This window comes from Pteropus alecto, unplaced genomic scaffold, assembly GCF_000325575.1.
Source record: "Pteropus alecto unplaced genomic scaffold, ASM32557v1 scaffold92, whole genome shotgun sequence".
In the NCBI taxonomy this organism is placed as follows: Eukaryota; Metazoa; Chordata; class Mammalia; order Chiroptera; family Pteropodidae; genus Pteropus; species Pteropus alecto.
In genome coordinates, this window is record NW_006432447.1 from 579,054 (window position 1) to 596,737 (window position 17,684).

Consider the following 17,684-nt stretch of genomic DNA (forward strand, 5'->3'; position numbering starts at 1 on the left):
ACCAAAACTATCAACCTAGAATTATATATCTAGAAAAATTTATGTTTCAAGAATGAAAGGGTCTACAGCCATGCCACCCTGAACAAGCCGGATCCCGTCTGATCTAGGAAGCTAAGAAGGTTCGGGCCTGATTAGTACTTGGATGGGAGACCACCTAGGAAGACCAGGTGCTGCTGCCGTAAAAAATAAAAAATAAGGGATCGTAAGCTGACAAGGTCCTTGCAATCTGTGAGGTCAACCAAGGGTTGCCTCACCTAAATAAATAAAGTGTATATTCATCAACCTCTGAGTCTGGCCCACTATTCATAGTATTTCTTGTTTACCGACCGAGTTTTTATTTTCTTCCCCCAATGAGGAAGGCTGGCAGACTGGAAGCTGCTTCTCTAGGACGGTTATTTTAAATCCTTTGCTCTCTAAAGTCCTAAAGGCAGGGACTCTCTAGGGAGGTGCCACCACGCACTCTTGATGCCTGAGAGCTATCAAATGGGGCAATATCTGGAGAGTCAAAAATTTGGCAGCATTGTGTCCAGCATATTAAAAGTGCACAACTCCTTTAGGCTGGCAATTCCAATTTGTCAACCAGACCCATGTGTAAGATGTTCACTAAATTTGATTTTGCAAGATGAAAAAGTTCCGGAGATTAGTTGCACAACACTGAATATACTTAATGCTGCTAAACTGCAGACTTAAAAATGGCTAGAATGGCAAATTTTATGTTATGTGTATTTTACCACAATTAAAAATAGAAAGGAAAAAAGATGTTCATAGCAGAGTGGTTTACAAGAAAGAAACTGCAAAAGGCCAATCTGTCATCACTGGGGGATTAATTAAATAAATGACGGTTTACCCAAACAATTGAAAACAAATTTGATCAGAGGCATAGGCAAATTGTGGCCCCAGGCCTGATTTAGCACTTTTGTTTTTGTAAATAAAGTTTTACCCACACACAGCTACACCTATCATTTGCATATTGTCGTTGCATTCTAGTTACATTAGCAGAGGTGAGAGACCACGTGGCCCACGAGCCCAAAATACACACTATCCAACCCTTTAAGACCCAAGATCCAGAAAAATACTCAGAGAAATACGTGAGAGGTATCAAGGAGGAGGAGAAGATGGCTCCCAAACACAGCCACGCTGACAGTTAAATTTTGAAAGGAAAATTTAAAATAACGTATGTTTACCCGCATGTTTATAAATGCACTATTCGATGCTTATCTCTGGATGGTGAAAATTGGGATGAATTTTACTTTCTTCTTTTGACTTTTCTATGCTCTCCAAATTTTCTGTATTAAATAAATATAACTTCCCAACACTAGAAAAAAATGATAATTATGTCATAAGACGAAAGTTTTAGCCAATTCTACAATGGCAATCAAATGTATCAAATCAATGTTATACCTTAAACTTACAAAATGTTCTGTGTCAAATGTTATGTCGATTTTTCATCAAGGTAAACGAACAATAATTACCATTCTCACTGTCTTGGCCCTTAGAGGGAGCTTACGTTGACTCTCAGGCTCCTAACAGGTCACAGATCTGTGGTATTGACACCCCTCCCCTGCCAGTCTACAACACGGAGGGGAGGCGCAGGGAAGAAGTAGGGGTCAGGCCCCATGGGAATTCTCATGACAAGTCCAGAAAAGTTCCCCTCTTGCTAAAATTACCCTGAATACTCAGGAGGGTGGATCTGATTTTCAGCTAGGGTGAGGGGATGGGGGTTGCTCTAGGGGATCCTGCCAGGGAGGTGGAAATAGAAAATGTCTTGGGGTACTTGGAACTGATCTTGTTGGTTAGGTCTGTCAAGTGCTCCAAATCTCCACTGTGAGGGCAAAGTGACCGTTACCACTCAACCTATGCTCGCTGTCTTTCTAATCCTCGTGGGTGCTGTTATTGTTCCATGTTACAGCTGGGGAAACTGAGGCTCAGCGGGTCAGTGACTCTCCTCCCAAGGATCCACAGCCGGCATAAGGTGAAGCCAGGATTTGAACCCAGAAGTGTCTGACTCTCCAGCTCCATGAACTTTCTACTACCTGGGTTGTCCCATCAGGAATAATTATTCTGGCTGGTTTATCAATAACTCAGTCTGTCAAACAACTGACAAACACCCACACGTCAGTCATCTCCCAGCTGCACACAACCCTGTGAGGGGCTCATGAGTGATGATCATCCCCTCTCTCAGGTGGGAACCTGGAGTCTCAACAAGGAGAGCTGCAACCTAGTAGTGCTCAAACTTCAGGGATGACGCTTATGTTCTCTAAAGACACCTCCCTCCAGTTCCCATCACCTGCCATGTCAAGGGGCCAGGGAGACCTATCAGAAAGAGAAAACCAGGAGGGCTGCTTGGAGGAGGCGTCAGGCCTGAGAGCAAACCTGCCTCTCAGCATCAACTGCCTCTCCTACAAAATGGGCTCCCACCCAGTGTGGACAGATCAGCAAGCCTTGTAAGACAGGTACAGTGGCTGGCTTCTGTTTATTCTCTATAAAGTCACTGGCCCAGGTGGGCCCTCACACAATATTCTCTTTATCTGGAAGCAGAACTCACATTCCAGCTTCTCAGCAGTAGGCACCTGGCTTCCAGCTGCCCTAGGCTACTCATTAACCAGGAGTGGGCCTTGAGAAGGGGCTGGGCCCTGGAGTCTGCTCCCAGCCTGGGGGAGGAAGAGGAGAGGGCAGGCAGTGCTGGATGATGTGGGCACCAGTGTCAGATCAATCAGGGTTCAAATCCTTCTTAGCTGTGTGACCTTGGGGGGAGTCAGTTAATCTCTCTGAGCCTGGACTTCCCCATCTGTATAAGGGAGATAATATACTCACAGAGCTACTTTGAGGACTGACTGCATGAGTCTGTGCCTCATGAGAGTGCCCAGCAGTGCCAGATTCAGAGTAAGCACTCGATAAATATATCTGTCATCTTTACGAAAAGAACAACAGCATCTAAGTCATAAGAGTATTGTGAGACAAAATGTGCTAGTATACGTTAAACCTCTTGGTGCCATATTGAGCGTGTCGTTGAAGAGTTCAATGTTAGCAAGTATTCTTACTGACATTTATAACATTTATGGTGATGACTCCTGAGGTGACATGGAGTGGAGCATCTCTATGCCCACTTGACGGCTGCTCAGGGGGGTATCCTGAGCCACCAGGGATATGCCTGCCTGATTTTCCACATTTGATGTCACAGCATGAAGAACAAGTCTCCACGGGGTCAATGGACTGTAATAGAGCACCCAGGGGGGGTCTTGATGTCAAGGATAGAATCGGGTCCATCACTGACAGCAGCAGGCCTAGAGTCTTTGGGCCTTTTCTCCTAATCCTGGCTTCCTAGGTGACCCCAAATCAACCAAACTCCAACCCTAGACCAGTGGAATTTTGGTCAGGGGAACTATTAACCTCCCAGAGAGAAATGACTGCCCAGGAAGCCAGGGTTTTCCAATTCCAGAGCAGAATGTACTAATGGGTCATGAAATCAACTTAGAAGGTCAGGGCTATCATTTTTATACAAGAGAGACCAGAAGAGAACAGAGCCCGGCAGATAGTGAGGACATGAGTTATTATTTTTGAAATTCTGATTTTAATTTCATGCATGTGTATGTATGTGAGCACAGGCAGTATCCTGTCATACAATGTATTTCTTACTGTCACAGCTAAGAGACTTTGAAAGCCCCTCCAGTAAAGATGTTTTAAATCAAGGTGAAGAAGACATCTCATCTGCATCAGGTTCCTACCCCATTAAACCCCTTTTAAAAATGCTGTCATGATCCTGAACTGGGAGGAAGAAAAGCTTCTGTAAATATCGGGAGAAAATCAGCAAAAGCAAAATGTCATTAGGGTCTGTAAATTAGATAACAGAATTATGTCAATGTTAAATGTCCTGGGGTTGATAATTGCGTGTGCTTACATAAAGGAATAGAATGGCCTCACTCTTACGAAATACATGCTGAAGGGTTAGGAGTAAAGGGGCAACATGCCTGCAAAATCCCCAGTGATTCAGCAAAAAAAGGAGAATAGTAATATGACTATTTTTATAGCATAGAGAGAAAGAGATGAAGTAAATATAGCACATGTTTAACAATGGGAAAATCTAAGTGGAGGGTATACGGGAGTTCACTGTAATATTCTTGCAACTTTTCTGAAGGTTTTCAATTTTTTAAAAATAAAAAGTTTAATAAAGAAACAATTGAAATAGTAGCCCCGGCTTCTGGAGCATTCCTGTCTGTGCTGGGAGCCAAGCAGCTCCCAGCTGAATCCGACCCCAATCCTCAAAATCCACTCAGCGAGGCCCCCATCACTGCTTGGTGGCAAAGCCAGAATGGGGGCCAGGCCAAGACTTCAAAATTAGTACTTTGCCCATTTGCAGGACTGCTTTCCTGAAATAGGCAGGTACAGGTGGCAAACCCAGGCCATGTACCCGCCACCCAGAGATGACGTGTGGAAAAGGTCCTGGGGCTTGAGTTCTGTCTCCTCTTCTTAGAGCCTGGAGGAGACACCAAGCTCCTGAATGCCCCATCAGGTCACTACCCCATCACTGAGACCCAAGGCCATGGAGAGGTCAATGCCACTTACGTTTGGAGGCTCCTCAGAAAGGGCTGTTGTTCTGGACCTATTGCAACGAGAGGAAACAAAGAAAGAAGGATCTGATCAGGTTGACTGTACAAAGGACTTGGAGTCTTCTTCCAGGTATGACTACCCAACTCATACACGTAGGGAGGGGCCCCATCAATACCCAGTGGAGAAAGGAAAACTGGGTGCTCAGACACTCATGCACACACTCACGTACTCACACAAAGACACACATGCATGCACACACAGACGCTCATGCCCTGGCTCACACATCCCTCTCCTGGATGCAGTGTCCCTGAAACTGTCCTCAGGAAGCCTGCACTGGTGGCCCAGCCCATGGTCGGGATGGGGAAGGCTCTTCTTGCTGGCTAAGAATGGGTAAGCTGCCCCCCAAAAGTCCACACTCCTGTGAGCTCTCCACCAGACTAGTCATGAGCCTCGGTCTGTAACTGACTGTTCCCTACAAGCAAGGGGACACACCAGGCTAGATACATGGGCTGTGGGAGCCCCTGGGTACCCCAGATTTTTTGAGAATACTCATCAACTGTTTAGAGGCTCTGAGAATTGTTTGCCAAGGAAATCTGTTAAACTTTGCCAAGCTGAGCAGTCCCAAAATGTGATTGACCCCAGAAGCCTTTTTTTTTTTTTTTTTTTTTTTAATAGAACACCTTCTGTTCTTTGGAACTCAGTTTGGGAAATAATGCAAGTGGAAGCAGACTACTTCTGCCTCTCATTTCACCAGCAGAGCTGCGCTGGAAGGCTCTCCTGGTTTCCTGGAATATAAAAATGCAGAAAATCAGGAAATGGTTCCTTAACAACTAAGATCTTACATTTTGATAAGTTATATGGATTAGCAAAGAAGTGGAAGGGCAGAGAAAGGAGCTAGGCTGGGTGCTTCTCATTCCTCATAGTGTCTGCAGCCCTGCCTTTGTGGCCTCTTCCTCAGACTCAGAAATGCCCCAGCAGTCTAGCGAGCTCCCTGTCCTCAAATTAGACAACCTCATTGTTATGTTAAGGCTTCCACACTCAACAAGTTGACATTGCTGCCCACCATAGCTGAGGCATTATGGCATAGGAACATTCGGTCAATAATTTATTGAGCACCTACTATGTGCTAGGCACTGTCCTAGGCACTGAGAACGCAGCAGTGAAGACAGCTGAGAGGACCCTGCTCTCCCGGAGCCTGGAACCCCATGGTAAAGACCAACATGTGACAAATGCCATGGAGCCTTTATTTTCTGGGTGGACACATGGCTCTGTAAACACTAGGGGAGATTAGCAATGTCTGTGACAGAGGTGAGCAGTGGAAGTGGTAACGTGTACCCTGCTATCTAAAACTATACCAAGGGAAGACAGACAAAGGGAAAGATGACGGTAGCATGTTCAATGCACGATAACAAGCACAATGCTAAGGGAACCAGAGAAAGGAGAATATAATTCTATCAGGGGCGAGGCCTTGCATGAGGCTAGCCAGCCCAGTTCAAGGAAGAGGATAAGAATGGCACTAAGCCCCTGAGGGTCTAGCGAGCTGGCACCCAGGCCCCTTCTGGGGACAGCCTGCACCTATTCCATCAGGAGACCCACACATATCCTCTCTGTCTATGGGGTTCTGGGTGGGCTGACCCCATCTCCTACTTCCAGGGGTGGGCACGTGAGCCAGGCCTAGTCAGTCAGAGGGGCTGTCACAATTGGCTCAAAGACAGGCACATGACCAAGCCTGGACAGTGTGAATGATGACAGGAGTTATGCTAAAAATATTGGGGGAAAAGCTTTCTATGCTGAGATGGCTATTCTAAGATGGCTATTCTGTGTATACCTTGTGCAGCTGGGGGTACGCCAAGGAAAATGGAGCCAACAGAGGAGAGACATGGCACCCAGAAATGGAGAGAAAAAACGTCCCAATGACAGCCCTCAGCACCTGGATCCAGCTATGCCTGAAGTATGACCCTGGGGCTTTTTGGTCAGAGTCAGTAAATATTCTTTTTAATTTTTTTTTTTAAGTTAGTTTGAACTGATTTCTGCTGCTTGCAACCTCCAAAATCCAGACCTACGCCCTACTTCAAACATGCTGTGTAATTTTATGCATGCCTCCTACTCTGACACTGAGGCCATCAGAAAAGTGGGGTGCACACAAAATGACATCTGAGGTCCTCCTGCAGCCCTGGTACTCTACCAGGAGCCTATTGCAAAGGTTAGCACTGATGCACCCTCGCCAAGACAGAGAAATCAGCCCTTCTCAAAGTTAAGCCTGGAAGACTTATTAAAACACACAGAGCTGGGCCCACCCCAGGGTCTGAGTCAGCAATCTAACAAGCTCCCAAATGATGCCAGACTGCACATCCAGGACCCAGACTCTAAATCTGTTCTACTCTTCCCAGTTGCTTGAGGCAGGTACCCGAAGCAAAATAAAGCTCTAGCCAGGCAGGAGACCATGGCCACTTGGTCCTTAACGCAGACCCCCAATTAAGGAAAGTGCCTGAGTGATTCAAGGATGAGCCAACCTTTAAAGAACTAAAGCACCAGGTCCCAGCTTACGCCCATCCCATTGCCCACCCTTCTAGCCAGCCTCCACCCTGGGATTTAACTAAATTTTGGGGAGGCTATCAGAATGACAGAGCCTCCTGGGGCTCCGGCAGGCCCACGCTGGTCTTCCAGGAGCTGTGAACATCCCCCAATGGCTCTCTGCACCAGGCAACATGCCAGCACCAAATCCCACTGCGGGCCTAGGCCTGACACACTGCCTTGGCCTTGCTGTCAGCACCGCCTGGCGGGCCCTGGGCTCTCCCTGATTTACATCTGACTTGGCTGCCTTAAAAAGCCTCCTGTGGCTTTTGGAACGGGGACACTGCTCAGTAGAAAAGGGCTTCCCCACCACTATCCTTTCCAAGGCGGCACTGGCCCAGAGGGTCTGGCCTGGCTCAATAGCCTCTCAGCTGTGTGACTTGGGGCAAATTACCTGAGACTTCAGCTTTTCCTGTGCAAACTAGAAATAATGGTGTCTTTTGCGATGATAAGAGAGATTATGCTCACTAGGCCCTGGGCTTGGCCCACAAAGTTCAGCAGAGGCCCCGAAGCTGTGACTTATCTCCTTTACTCAGAGTGGTCCCCAGACCAGCAGCACTAGCACTGCATAACCTGGCAGCCAGACAGAAATGCAGAATCTCAGGCCCCACCTTAGACCTCCTGCACAGAAAGGGGCATTTTAACAAGATCCCAGGTGTGGTCTACAGCTTCCAAGTCTGAAGGGCCATGGTATATGTTATTATTATTGTGGTTGTAGCACCCCAAGACCAAGCCAAGATGTACCCCCAACCCTCAGACCTGGGGGACAGCAGGCAGAGGTCAGAGGTAATGAAATGTTGAGAGAGAAGAAAAACTCTCTGGTGTCTTTCAGCCTCTCCTGAGCCCCTTGGCTCAGGAGAGGGGAAGGGACACAGGCCAGGTGTGTCCTACAATAGACTTAGTGAATAGGTACTGATCACAGGACTCAGGCAAGGTAACAAAATCTACTGAAAACATTCCAGGCCTCAGATTTGGGGTTTTGGCAGAGTCTGACTGCCTATGTTCCTCTCCACAGGAGGCTGAACCTTTTGCGTTCCAGGAGGAAAATTAAATTACCCTCTTTGTGGAGCGTGGAGCTCACCACCCGGAACTCACAGCAGAGGTTGGCAGAGAGGCTGCCTTGGAAGATTCGTGCCCCAGACTAGTGTCGGGGAGCCCTGCAAGCCCACATGGAGCGGTGTGGAGACCGCCTAGATTTCTCCAGCTCCAGCCAGCAATGACCCCGTGAAAGTGCAAAGGGTCCCCACTCAAAGACTGTAACTAGAAAGGCTACTGAGCTGAAGCTCCTGAATCACCTCCCCTTTGCCCATTGTCAGTCCTATTGAATGAACAGAGCAAGAAGCTTCCACTGTCCAGGATCTTCCTGCCATACAGGGCGGGAGGGTGGGGAATGGTGTGGGGCACACTGGAGGGGAGGGGCTGCTAGGTGAGACAGCGCTAAGGTCAGAGAAACTAGATGACCGGATGCAAATGCGAAAAGATCCCATGCTGAAAAATGTTCGCTCGAATTTATAAAACTGTATGGACAACACAAAACACACCTGTGGTCCAAAACAGCCCCTGGAAGACCATTTTGTGGGGACTGGTACCGTTTTTTTCATGTCTGGGGCATGATCCTTTAGAACAACCTACACCTTCCACTGGTGAGAAGTGGAAGACAGAAAAGGATTCTGCTCAGTAGCAGTGGAGAGAGGCTGCCAGGTCTGGGGACATTTCTTTCTCTTTCTCTTTCTCTCTTTCCTTCCCTTCCTCGCTCTTTTTTTTTTTTTTAAAGGTTTGTTTTAATATATATTCTACAGATGACAGGGAAAAATCCACCTTGGAACAATGCTTTTTACTAAAAGCCCATGGCCACAGCTCCGCTCAGAGCATCTCGGAACTACAGGCCCCAAATCAAGAGGCTTCTTTCAGAGAAGGGCTAAGATCTTAAAAACCAGCAGTACAACAATTGTATCCTTAAAGGGGGCTCACTGGAACAGCACCCCACTCAGTGATGATATGCACTTCTCAACAGAGAAAAGGAAGGGTCTTTTTCCCAAATACTATGTTTCCTTACAGGTTAGGACCGAAGGCCAGAGAAAGGATAGGTAGGACTCGTCTAGATCACACAGCAAAGCCAGCAGCCCAGGGCACCCAAACCCTGAGGTCCAGGTGCCCCTGTGATAGTTTATTAAATTATTTTGTGCTCAGCTTCATCAGGACATGATTTTGTCTGTCTTGGTCACTTGCCACATCTCCAAAGGCCTAGAACAAATAAATATTGGTTGGATGGCTGGATGGCGATGGGTGAATTTAACTTCCAAGCCTGGATTGATTCAGATGTTCAAACTATAGGCTCTCATTTCGGAGTAGAGAAAATCAGAGGGCTTTTTGTGTGTGTGTGCTGAGCACCTACTGTGCACCAGGCCCTATTCTGGAGCATCCCCCTCCCCCATGTGCCCACAGTCAGGTGGGTGGACTAAAGGCAAGACCACAGAGGCCTGAGCTTCACTCTACAGGGGCTCTTTGACTCACTTAATCTTTTCTGAGTACTTACTATGTGCCAGGCATGGTTAAGGGGCTCAAAGAAAGCTTCATGAAGAAGGCAGTTTTAAGCTGGCCCTTGAAGAGTGAGAATAAGGAGGGAAGAGAGAAAGGGCCTGCAGGCTGAGTCCTGGGCAGGGCCAAGAGAGCCCACGGCTTGGTTTAGGAGCAGAAACCAGCCAGATCACAAGGACAGGAGAGAACTGGTGGCAGATGAGGGTAAACATGGACCAGGAGACGGATCATGAAGGGCCTCGAATTCCAGGATCGGGTGTTTGATTTGATTTTATAAAGCACTGGAGCCATTGAAGGCTTCTGAGCGGGAGAGTGACATGCTGAGAGCTGGCCCCAGGAAAGTAAAGAGAGATGCCCAGGAGGCATGGAGGCAGGTGAGGAGGCTATTGTCTTGAGCTGTGATGACATCTACTACCCAGAGAGGAGATACCTAGTGTCATCTGGTAATAGAATGAATGTCCTTGAAATCATGGTCTGAGTCTTCCATGAAGGCTGAGCAGCCATTATCTCCAGGTGCTGACTAGCTATGCAGCAAGAGGGCAGAGCCTTCAGGACCGCCTCCTTCCGGTGCCCTTCACCCACTAAGCATGACTCTGCTGAAATCTACAGGCCAACTTCACCCCTCCACCCCCCACCAGTCAACAGGCAACCTGGCCCCCAGGTTAAGGACTTTCTACTGGAAGGAGATAGTGGAATATGGCAGTGAGTTACTTAGCACTTTTGTGCAAAGAAGAGCTATGGGATGGTCAGGACTCTCAGAACTTCATTGGAGGGAACCTGCAGAGATGTGGTCCAGGCCTCCATTTAATGGGGAGGCTGAACTCAGAGTAGCCAGTGAGGACCCGAGGTGAGAGAACCAGAACTCAGATCTCCTGCCCTTTGGCCCAGGCCTGCTCGGACACCCACCAGCCCTCTTGCAGCTACCTCAATTCTACTCCACACAGTGATCAGAGCTGCCCACCAGGAGTCAGGCCACATGCTCCTTCCAGCGGAAGTGGTCCTGCTGTCCAGGAACCCCCATTCCAGATTCTGCAGGTGTCTCCTGAGCGGCCAAGCCCTGGGAACCTTTCGGATCAGTACGGCTCTGCCCTCTCAGCCCCTCTTCCACTCACAGTGATAAAATCAGGATTTGAGAGTCCTGACCACAGGCTATTGAAAGTTTGAGACAGAGGTAAACACTCTGTTCTTAAATTCATCTGTTTTACATAATCACTGAAAGGCAGGTGGAGCTGGGAAAGAACCACAAGTCTGTGAACAATGGCCCTTTTGATGGCCAATCTTCCCATGTTGATTTGTGCCTAACTCAGACCTCAGTCTCCTCGTCCATAAAGTGGGTGGGCAGGGAGGGTTAACTCAATGATCCCAAAGTCTCCACACTCACCAGCCAATGGCCCACTCTCCTTCAGATGTTCTCAGATGTTCCCAGGTGTTCCTTGACATAAACTGCCTGGGGTTGTTCATTAACCTCTTCCTGATATAGATCTCCCCTCCCTTGAGGCTGTGAGCTACTTGAGCACAGAGACTGTCTTCATTTATTTTAACCCTGCCCCCTGGATATGGCACTATGCCTGGCACCCAGCAAGTGCTCAATAAACGTTAGAATAAGATGGGCTCAGGTTCCAAAGCTCCTCCCCATTTCCCCTGCTTAGCTGGGGCAAGTCACTTTTTTGAGACCAGATGAACTTGTCTGGAAGATGCAGGTAAGAACCCTAAGTCAGACACAGGGCTTAAAATACAAGAAGGGTGATAAAGCAGAGTAGGTGCTCAGTTCCTTCCTGTCACAGAATGCTGAATGGCCTTGGGTTGCTTCGCTGCCTATCATCAGGGAAAGTTCAAAGTCATTGTGAGAGTGTTTCATTCACTGAGCTGGTGGCTCTCCGGATGATTAAGACAGGCCAACCTAGGTCAGTGATTCCCAAATTCACACTAGCTGTTCAAAATGGCCTGGCAGATCTGTATGTTCTGAAAAGAGGCAGTTCTACAATGGTCTGTTGTTTGAACAGAGTGAGTGGCAGAACCAAGAACAGTGTGATGCCATTTTCCTTAACAAAATAAGACCACAGCTAGCACAGATCCTAAATAACCCCTAGCTGGAAAGGAAAATCAAAACCGAAATGAAAATTGATCTAGAAAGTAATAAAAAGGAATATATATCCAACTAGACATCTGAGTTATACGGTTAAAGTTGTAGGCAGAGGAAAATGCATAATCTTAAAGTCCTCTCCACAGAGATAGACTAAAGATTAGACTGAACTTTTTAAAAATGATCTTTAAGGATCACTTTCATAATTTTGTATTGCTTGAGATATATTATTTTTTGTAATTAAAAGAGAATCCTTGGACAGTTTCCCATAAAATTAACATATCTCTACCCTATGACCTAGCAGTTCCACTCCTAGAAAAATGAAAATCTAAGCCCACAAAAAGACTTGTGCACAAATGCTCATAAAAGCTTTACTCATAATCACCCCAAACTGGAAACAACTCAAATGTCCACCAGCAGGAAAATGAATAAACAAACTGGTGCATCCATACAATGGAACACTACTCAGCAACAAAAGGAACGAGCTATCGATACAACAGCATGGATGCATCTCAAAACATCAGGCAGAGAGAAGCCAGGCACGAAAGAGTATATGTCATTCAGAGCCATTCATATGAAGTTCTAAGCTTAGCCAAACTCATCTATGGTGATAGAAATCAAAAACTCGTTCCTTCTGGGAGGAGACGGACACAGATAACTTTCTGGGGGAGCTGGACATGTTCTATATCTAGCTCTTGGTGATGGTTACACAGTTTTGTATAAATTCATCACAACTCATCAAACGGAATCTTTGCATTTCACTGCATGTAAATTATATCTCAATTTAAAAATATTTTTTTTAATCATGAAAAAAATTTTAAATACAGATTCCCAGGCTCCACCCCCAGGGATTCTATTCCAGTGTGTCCAGGCCCAGCTTGGGAATACGGAGTTGTAAAAAGTAATTCAGGTAATTCTGATGCCTGACCAGAGTTACTGCTGCATCCCCTACCCCCATACCACCCACCGGCTTTATTGTTTTGAGTGATTTGTATGTTAGTTTTTACAAGACAATTGGTTGACCACAAAGCTTTTGGAACATAAGATTTTCATTCTCTCTGCCCTCTCTCCATCACTCCTAACCCCTGCCCCTGAGCTCAGGTTTCTAAATGAAGCCTCGGACAAGGTGAGGTGAGGAGGAAACCCCGAAGCCCTGTCTAGGACAGATATAGCGCAACCTAAAAGAGGCCAGGGCTGCATGCTCCCGGGGAGGTCAAGCCAGTAAGTTAATAGCCTGTGTACCTGTTAAACATCATGTCCAGGCCGTCACCCTGTGTTTACAAAAAGAGCTCAGAGCAAAATTCACTGGCACAGAAAATGCTTTGTGCTCTGACCAGCAGTGACTGGGCCACCCTGGGTCTCCTAGACACCAACTTAGTTCCTCACTCACCATCAGGGGTCCCCTGGGCTCCCAGGTTGAACTGGCTTCTTCACTGCTGTCCCCAAACCATCTGCCAGCTGCCCTCAGAATAAAGCTCAAGCCCTTTTACCTACCACCCAAGGCCTTCCCCTTTCTTCTTTCCGACTAGGCCCCTGTGAGGCAATTGTGCATTTGCACCTGCTGTGCCCCCTGCCTGGAACATCAACTCATCCTGTTCTTCCACTCAGATGCCAATTCCAACGTCACCTTTTTTAAGAAGCCGAAGTGTGTCCTGCCTATGACCCGGCTATCAATGCACACTGAGTCTTCCTTCACTGTATCCCATGGCCGGCACAGTCATAGAAGCTGCCACACTGTTCTTTCTCCTCTGGGCTATGAGCTCCTCAAAAGTCAATATTCTACCCTGAATCCAGTGCCTGGCCAGAACTGACCTTAGCAAAGTTTATTAACCAACTAACTCAATGAGGCACATTAAAAAAGAGCTCTTGTTCACGTTTGAAGGCCACTGAGCATTTCCACATCCACAGATCCTCCCCAGAATCCACAAATTCACACAAACATTTTGGTAGATAAGTTGGCCAACATGGAAGAATGAGATGCAGCCCCAAAGAATGTGACTCTCACTTAAGACCTTTTGCAGAAATGGGGGATCAGCCCACGCCTGCAGGGTGACCCTGGGGGTCCAAGGCCAGCCCTATTTCTCACCCAGATGCTATCTAGCTGCAGCCAAGCTGCGTTCCAGGTGCTCCTTGTAATCTACTTTTCAAATGGTTCCCAAATAAAGAAATATGTTCAGTGACTCCAATGTCTTATCATTTCAGGAACTTTCAGATAAGTACAGCTCTTAAGTCCTTTGACAGGTTGACAGGTAGACAAATTAGAGTTAGACAATGCCACCCCCAGGGCCCAAACTGCCTCCTGGAGAACTGACACTTGTATAGGAAGGGTGGCAGGGCTCCCAAAGAAGACAAAGAGAAGAGAGATGGATAACTAGGGACAGAATTAAGGTACCAGTCCACACACTCACCCTAATGATTCAGGCACCTTTGTCTCTTGTTTTCCCCAGGTCCCGGTCTGATTTCAATTCCTCAAGACATTAGTTACTAAAACTCCACAGGGCCGAAACTCACAGCTGTCCAAGGGAAGGCCTTTGAAGTCTAAATCTGTCACTGTCTAGTCAAGCTGCTGTCCTCTGGGTGGCTCTCAGTTTGTCCTTCTGTAAAATAGCCGCTACCCACTAGGGCCTCCCGACTCTACAAAGCAGATGTGACCCAATCACAGCAGGATGAGCTGAAAGGGACAGGGCAGGGGAGGTTGACTGTGGTTGTGCCACAGGTTAGTACAAGAGTATCCCCAAAGGACAAAAGCTCAAGGGTGCGTCTCAGCCCTTGCCACATACCCACGGTGACCTGGGACCTCGTGACTCCCTCTAATCGGCAGCTCCGAAGCCGAGCTCGGCTTTACAGCTTACCAGAGGCTTATTCAGCCTCATCTCCCTCAATCCCCTCAAGGACACAGTGAGGCTGGCATTGGCGTCCTTACTGCCAGAGGCCCAGGGAATCACCCAAGGTCGCCTGCCGACTAAGAAAGAGGCACAGTACTTGAACTCAGCTCCCTGAGGACAAGCTCCTGCCTCTTAGATTCTGCTTACCCCATAACCAGTCCACTCTACCCATTTTACAGATGAAGACACTGAGGCCAAAAAAATAAAGATTGCCCAAGGTCAGCTGGGGGCTGAGCCAGGCCTAACACCTCTAGCCATTTTGCCAATCCCACCGTATGGTGGGTACTCATCAGCCCTTACATCCCCTCTAACCCTCCCCTCTCAACACCATCCTGATTAAATTCCTTTCCCTCTCCACCCCCACACCTCTTCATTATGCCTACCCCACACTCCCTGGATGACTCCCTGGTCGACAAGGAGGCAGGCGGTTGCTAAGTGCTCACCCGCTCTCTCTCATAAAAATAAACTCCTTCTGGCTGGGAGACTCTGGATGAGATCCTCTCCCTTCCAGCCAAGAAAAAATTAAAAAGAAATTTTAAAAAGATATCCTCCGTGACATTTATTTGAACGTCAGCAATGCGGAAGCGTGGGCCAATTTACCAAAGTCCAAATGGAGCCACGCGCCACTAAACCTCAAAACCTCAGTCGGAAGACCCTCCATTCAAGCGTCTAGTCGGTTACTGAGCTGATTTATTTCACCCGGCAGGAAATAGGGGCCTGGGCTGCCTCCCAAGCCTTTGGGACAGGTCCTGGGGAAGGCCGGGATCTGGCAGAGGCCTGGCGGTGACCAAAATAGCCAGGCTGGTGGCTCTGCTGAGCACACACCTCCAAGTGTCCTCCCTCCAGTCCAGGCTGAAGCTTTGGGGTTCTGGAGGAGATCCCCGAGATCTCTCTCTCTGGCTTCCCTGATGGGGGCGGGAGGAGAATCTTTTGCCCGTCTGAAAGAGGAACCCCCAGAAGGAAGGGGAAAAGTCAAGAGGAGTGTCTTGTCCCTGCCCACGGCCCACTTGGCTCCCATCTGTCCCTCAAGACGGCTAAATGTTGACACTACCACCTGGACGCCGCACACGGGCGGCACCCTTGGAGCAACGCCGCCCTATCACCTCTCTCCACTCAGTGCCTGCTCTGAAGAACGAGCTCGGGCCGTTCGGCCCTCTAGGCACCGGGGACACTCCCTCCGGAACAGCAGAGGACACACAAGTGCCCGCAACCAGGGACCGAGAGACACAGCCACATTCAGGGGCACACATGTGCGTAGCCAGGTACTTGAAGACACAGTCACACGACAGGTTCACACATATATATAGGTTTACACACACACACACACACACACACTGGGACACACAAATGTACACATCCAAAGACACAGCGACACAGTCACACTCAGGTAGCACAGACACACACTAGAACACACACGCACAGCCCAGGACAGAGAATAATAGCAGGCATACATGGGGGGGTCACACAGTGCATGCTGCTGGGGACATGGAAAAACAGCCACCCTCAGAAACACACAGACACACACACAGGGACGCGGAGATCCATACAGACGCCCAGTGAGACTGAGACTGAGACACACACACACACACACACACACACACACACACACACACACACACACACCTGCCGCCTGCACAAGAAGTCCGAACCCTTTCGCCAGGGAAACAATAACGGCCCCTGCAGCAGGTCTGAGCAGGCGACCCTCCGTCACGCCCTCGGTGGTGAAAGGGGCGCCGCGATGGGCCGGGGAGGAGGTCGGGGCTGGCGCGAGCGCAGGGACGGGGCAGGGGCTCCGCGCACTGGCTCCCTCTCCCTCGGGTACCTGGAGCGGTCCTGCGCTCGGCTGCGCTCGCTTCCACTCGCCAGAGGCTGCCCGCGCGCCGGATCTCTGGCTGGCCGGGTCCGCGCTCCGCGCTCCGCGCTCTTTCTCGGCGTGGCTGGGTCTCCGGGCTCGCGGTCCTCGGAGCTCGGCGACGGCAAGCGAGCGGGGCTGCGACTAGGGCCCGGAGCTCGGCGCAGGCGGCGACGAGGAGGAAGCGGTAATTTATAAGCGGCTTCTTCCTGACCTCGCGTGTCTGTTGTCTGAGCAGGCAGCTCTCAGCATCACCCATCCTGCTGGGTGGAAAAATACCAGCTTGGCCGGGCTGGGGGCGGGGTCAGGGAGGGGCTGGGGCGGGGCCGGAGCGCCCAGTCCCGCCCTACACGCGGACACACACACGCACGCACACACACACACACACACGCACACACGCACACTCGCACCCCACACACGCACGCGCGTACGGGCTCGGACACACAAAGAGCCCAGGCTCGCCGAGCGCGCGCGCACACACCCTCAGGCCGCGGGCGAACCCTCGGCCCAATGCTGCCTCCGCTACAATGCACTTTTCCGGAAGACCCTTACTCTCCAACCCCCGGTGCCAAGTGATACAACCCGTCCTCAGCCACCCTCCCGCCTACGGATGAGGAGCAAGAAAGCCCCTAACCCCGAATCGCTCCCTCCCCTAACACCAGCCTCCGAACCCCACCACTTGCCCATCCACCTGGTTCACAGGAGAAGCTTGCGATTCCTTCAGTGGCGAAGTCCAAACCACTCCACTGAGTCCTCCTGGTCACCCAGGTTCTCTAAGCCTTGATATGCACCTTGAAGACATGGACACAGCAATTCTCCCTTTCTGCCACCCCAGGCATGAGAGTGCCCCGAGATTGTATGTGAAAGCAGTAAAGAGCTCCCCAGATTCTTAGCTTTGCCCTAGCTGGGTAACCTTGGGGGAGTTACTTAGGCTCTCTGTGCCTTGGCTCCCTGATCTGTAAAATGGAAATAAAAATAGTAGAACTTATCTCCTCTGGCTGCTGCGAAGATCCAAGGTTAACAGTGTAAAGCACTCAGAACAGCACCAGGCACTTAGGAAGTGCCAAGTGAGTGTCAGCTACTGAGACTATTTTTAAATGAAAATGGGGAATGTGCCATTATTCTTGTCCTTATTTGCATGAGCGGGTCCTCAGAGACCATTTTCCTTCCATAACCAGCCCCTGACTGAGCATGAGGAGGAAGT

General features: G+C 49.0%; 1 protein-coding gene and 1 pseudogene across 4 annotated transcripts in view; one reads left to right on the forward strand and one right to left on the reverse strand.

Annotated features, from left to right (window-relative positions):
- Positions 1-16,758, reverse strand: part of SLC6A6 (solute carrier family 6 member 6) — an 83,155-nt gene extending 66,397 nt beyond the window's left edge. For 2 of the 4 annotated variants that reach the window (XM_006907172.3, XM_025043608.1), the window contains exons 1-2: positions 16,451-16,758; positions 4,564-4,600 (exon numbers count right to left, since the gene is read on the reverse strand). The gene's annotated coding sequence lies outside the window, so the exon portion shown is untranslated. Of the gene's footprint in view, positions 1-4,563; positions 4,601-16,251; positions 16,400-16,450 lie in introns of those variants that run through there. The other 2 variants (XM_015585811.2, XM_015585810.2) reach the window with 2 other exon arrangements.
- LOC112476014 lies at positions 61-179 on the forward strand (annotated as a pseudogene).
- Positions 16,759-17,684: the final 926 nt, after the last annotated feature.